Genomic DNA, 5558 nt, shown 5'->3' with positions numbered 1-5558 from the left:
AATCCAAATGTAAACTCATCTTCATAGTATCCTACTTTAAACACCGAGCTACATGTTAAATCAATTCAGTCTGGTACATAATGATTGATTTTGCTAAACAAACATCACATGTGTATATATTGCCACTTTCCAGTCTTCAGAAAGCACACAAACAATTCCATCAACCGACAAGAGTAAAATCACTTGTTACGGAAACTTGTATTCTTTACACCCTATGTAAGATTAACTGAGATCTTTATCTTGACAATAACATCAACATGGGGGAATAAAACTACATGTTATTATTAAGATAAAAGCATACGAGAGGTAGAATAGGACTTACTTTCATCAACTACGAAAATCAGATATAGCATTTTACTAATAGATTCCGATCAATGCTTCAAACTCGAAGACTAGTCTTCCCACATATGATATATCCATATTTAAAACTAAACTTTGGTCTACATTTTATCGTGACTTGTAAGCTTTTGAACAAATCATAATGAACAGAAGTATAGAGACTTGTAAGCTTTTTGTTCTTACCAAGAAAATACATAAAACCGACACTGATTTTACTTCAAGTTCCTACAATCTCATGATATGACTTTATATTTTGTTCTTAATTTAAATAATAGCGGAAATGCTCGACGTGACGTCAATAAAAATCAATGTGAAAGTTAGTATGGAAGAGAGCCAAATTGTCCTTGATATAGAGACAGGCGAAGCATAATGCTCATGAGACTCGTTCAGAATCCTAAGGATAATAAGTGCCTTTCGATTTGAGTGTACGTGGCCTTAATAAGAACCCTAATCAAAGACACCTAAAATATTTCAAGAAATCAAAAGGCGACCATGGATAATATTTTTTTTTTCCGTCAATGTTTTTAATATTGATGAAGATAGGGCCAGGCCCAACTACACGGCCGAAGCCCAAAGAATTACAAATCCGAAAGTAAACAAAAAACAACCTATGGGCAAACCAAGAGTGGTTAATGGGCCTGAGACCCAAACCCTGCCTCGAGAAGGAGAAACCCGACGACTTCGGCTGGTCCACGTGTTGAGGAGACCGGATACGTGTAATGATCAGAGTCGTCGGAGCGACACGCATCTCTTCCGTCTCCACTCAACCGTCGCCGCTTGAGAACATCGCCGGGTCCGCCTCACCGCAAAACTCGTAGGACGGAGCTCAGAAGACCGAAGAGCGTCCGTCGAAACCAATACCTTTCTTCAACGCCTTATCCTTGTTCCGGAGTGTTGCTTCGATCCAATCGAGATCTCATCCGCTTAACGAACGCCGACAACCACTTGAGAGCCACAAACCGAAAACCTAGAACCCCACGCGAAACACCAAGAGGATCCACAAACCGATCCAAAGAACTGGACCACCAACAGCCGGCGATGCAAGGTTGAAGAACCCTTCGCACCCCGGATACAGAACCGACGACGGCGAAGCTGACTAAGCCTTCACCCCCCGGAGACACGAGCCGGCGGCGATGGAGCTGTAGTAGCCTCCACCTCCCGGAGACAAAAACACCACTGACCAGGCGCCAAGCTTCATCGCACCCACTCTCCACACGTCTGCGCCTTTACTCCATCGATAGATCCACCACGGGTGGGACCTGTAACAGAGCTCAGGCAAGGCAGAGGGTCGGGGAGACGTTGGAGAACGAGAGCCAAGTACTTCTATGGTAACTCGAGGGGGTCCGGCGACGGCACGCACGCTCACGCGCCGGCTGATCACCGGATCCAATCTTAGATCTACTTTCTCTCTCCTTTTTCTCTTTTTCGACCCGATCGGCGACCATGGATAATCAAACACGCGAAAAGAACTTCAACAAAAGTAATAAGGCAATCATTAAAAGTGTCATAAAATGGATCGAGAATCCAAATTTTTTTTTTTTTGAATGAATGTAAAATTATATTCAGTCAAAACTGTGTTACACACTACAAAAAAAATCTACATTGATAGCACATTATTATAGCACGTTTTACTGAACTGCTATCGTAGATGATTTAGAAATTTCCGTATTATATAATAGCATTAGATAAACGCTATGATAGAGATAAACCTAAAATAGCACTTAATTAATGCTATTTTAAGAATTACGTGAGCGGGAAAAAATAAAATCATCATTTCACCAATACTTAGCGGAAATTTAGATTTAAGCGCCAAAAATATTATTTAAGCGGCTTAATAAAACTACGAAAGACTTATAATAGCATTTTTATAATGCTAAGAAAAGCTATTTGAACCCCTAAACCTTAAACATGGTTTTAAACCCTAAAGACAACCCTTAAAACTATAATCTTTTTATATTATAACTTCAAATCTTAAAATTAAACTTAAAATTTAATCTTCTTGATCTAACTATAATTTCCTAACCACATATCCTTAATCTTTAATCAATATCTATATCCTAAATCATAACTTCAAACGTAAATTATACATTCTGTGTAAACATACAACTTTTTAAATGATGACCAAAATGATAATCTTGGTATTAATCTAATATTTCAAAACTTAAATATTAATTCTTAAAATAAATATCAATTTATTATGTTAAAAAATAACTTTAAACTTAAATTCCAAAATACAAAATATACATTTTGAAATAAGATATAAGTAAGAAAAATTATTTACAAAACAAATCATCAAAGATTGAAGGAAAAAAAGACAATTTATAAAGAGTATTTTCTTGCTACGATTTAGCTACGAAATGTTTTGTAGGTCTTTATAAAATAGTCACGAAATGCCACGATTTTTTTTTGTACATGCTTAAAACCCTAAACCCTAAAATTATTTTAAACCCTAAATATAAACCTTAAAACTCTCTATTATTTTTCATTAATTTAATCTTAACTTAAAAATAATTCATAATTTAATTTCAAATCATTTCCCCATAATACTACCCCCCCCCTAAACTATAAACATAAACACTATACCCCAAATCATAAATCTAAACATAAAATCTTATATTTTAAAATTTAAAATATTAAACTTTACTTTTAGATCTTATCTTCAACCCAAATCCCCTTACTCAAAACTTTATATTCCATATACACTAAACTTTACTATACATACAATACTCTAAATATAAACTTCAAAACTAAAATTTGAAAAATTTAACTACAAATCTTAGACCTAATATTCAAATCTAATATTTTCATACTCTGATCCAAAATCTTAAATCATAGTCTTGATATTAATCAAATATTTTCAAACTTAAACATCAATTCTTAAAATAAATATAAACTTATCATGTTCAAAAAAGAAAACTCTAAACTTAAATTATAAACTCGAAAATACAAAATTTTATATAAGATATAACTAAGAAAATTTACTTAGAAAACAAATTATCAAATATTTAAGAACAAAAAAAAAAAAATAGAAAAAGAAAGACAAAATTTCTGGCCAATCAGATTCAAATACATAGATCACACTCTTAACCATTGGATTAACTTAGATCTAAAGGTAGAGATTTATTCAATTTTATTTTTATTTTTTTCTTCCCTCTCTCCCTCCCTCCCTCCCTCCCTCCCTCCCTCCCTCCCTCCCTCCCTCCCTCTCTCACGACAGATATATCATCTCCTTCTCTGCTTTTTTTTTCCCGATTCTCTCTTCTCCACTCTAACCTCTCATTCTCATATCTCATATATCTCTTCTCTCTCATCTCTCTCAACGCCTCTCTCCCATCTCTCTCAACGCCTCTCTCCCATCTCTCTCAACGCCTCTCTCATCTAACCACCACCGTGTCTCCTCCTCGTCTCACCACCACCGCGTCTCCTTCTCGTCTCACCACCACCGCGTCTCCTCCTCGTCTCACCACCACTGTTTTCCCCCTTGTCTCACCACCACCACGGTCGACGTCTCTCTCTCTCTATCTTCGTATCTGTGTATCTCCTTCTCTCTCTGTTGCTCTATTACGAATCTGATTTTGTTTTGTTTTGTTTTTGGTAAAGATAGGTGGAGGAGCCAAGGTTCATGGCGGCTGGAGGAAGCAAGGTTCATGGCGGCTTGAGTATACAAGTCTCGTGGCGGCTGGAGGAATCAAAGTTCAGGGCTGCTGGAAGAGGGACAAGGATATGGAGGAGGCGGCAGGAGTTTTTTCTTTAGGTTTAGGTTTTTTAGGTCTGGTTAAGTGTCCTAAATTGTAGTGGTCTGATTTTATTTTTTAATTTCTGGTTTAGTTTTGTAAACCAGAATTAATCTGTAAACCAAATTTAATTTATTAATAAAATTTATTTTATTTTCTGTTAAAAAATAATTTTCGATTTATTTTATAATTATTTAACTTTTAACTAATTAATCCTAATTAAATATTCAAAATAATTTTTAATTGTTATATTTCTAGTTATGGCATTATATCATTGTCATTATATGTACATCATAACACGAATCAGAAGCTATAGTTAAGTTAATAATATCATATAAGTGTTGCTATCGTATCGGTATATTTCGTATCATTCAGAAAACGCTATCATAGGAGGGGTATCTATGATGGCTGCCGCATACATAGCATTTATGAATTCGCTATCAAACATCTAATATAGCATATTTCTCGCGCTAACAATGTACATATTTCTTTTAGTGACATCTAGTGCTTCTGTTTTTTTATTTATATACTCAATCAACTAAAATAAAAACCTTCTATTTTCTATTTTCTATGTTGGATTTGGAACTTGCCTTGTTCCAAACCAAGTGCATAAACTCCTTTCCAAGTATGCTTGACCCGTGGCTTTGACAGCAAGAAGATGAAGCCTTCTCGTTTTGTCAATAAGCTTACTCAATATAGCAGCCGTTTTTGGTTCTTCTCCATGCCTTCTACCATTTCTTTCTCTCCATATGCTATGGACTGCAGCCTGAAGAGAGTATCTGATAAGAAACATTTCTGTTGGACGGTAGCTTCTACCACAAACCATTTCTCCAATATCATCACAGTCAGTAGTGAAGTCATCGCTAAGAAGCCCTTTCACCAGAGATTCCCACACTTCAGTCGAGTAGGGCACTGAAAAAAGAGGTGCTTGCATGTCTCTTGAACTCCCTGACACAGAACACACTCTGTGTTCACAGAGACATTTCAAGCTTGCATTTTGTCTCCCGTTTGCAATATGTTCCTTCTCGCAATCCATAACATGAAAGAGTATTTTGGAGTAGACTGAGGAAACCATATACCTTGACTCCAAGCACAGGTTTGATGCTCATTTCGCACCTGTTGCCAGGTCTTCTTTGAGGAAAATTTACTCAGATATTTCCCTTCACCCCACTTCCAAAGCTTAACATCATCGATATCAACTAACCCTCCAACCCGCAGCCTATCAATCTCATCTTCTATGTCATTGAGAATACTCTGTCTGTGCCTCCGCCGTCGATGATTTGATATAACATCTGCCATCGTAGCATTGTTTGCTATGCCGAGGGCAATAACGCCACGATCACCTACCACCTCCTTAAGACACCCAATCTGAGACCATACTTCATGCCAGAATGAGGTGTGACTTCCATTACCGACCTCAACCTTTAGAAATTGCCATGCAATACTCCTCATCTTCAATAGCTTTTTCCACATCCAAGATCCCAA

The 5558-nt window shown here is 36.5% G+C and overlaps 1 long non-coding RNA gene across 2 annotated transcripts; it reads left to right on the top strand.

Moving 5' to 3' along the window:
• Window positions 1-3666: 3666 nt before the first annotated feature.
• On the top strand, window positions 3667-4231 carry LOC111215557. Of its 2 annotated transcripts, none has more exons than XR_002664451.2 (2): window positions 3667-3839; window positions 3944-4231. It is a non-coding gene; the product is annotated as an uncharacterized LOC111215557 (long non-coding RNA). The 2 variants fall into 2 exon arrangements; XR_007339680.1 differs by having other exon boundaries at window positions 3673-3845.
• The last annotated feature ends 1327 nt before the right edge of the window (window positions 4232-5558 follow it).

Source organism: Brassica napus, chromosome A5, assembly GCF_020379485.1.
Source record: "Brassica napus cultivar Da-Ae chromosome A5, Da-Ae, whole genome shotgun sequence".
Taxonomy (NCBI): Eukaryota; Viridiplantae; Streptophyta; class Magnoliopsida; order Brassicales; family Brassicaceae; genus Brassica; species Brassica napus.
This window is presented reverse-complemented; position numbering and strand designations above follow the sequence as displayed.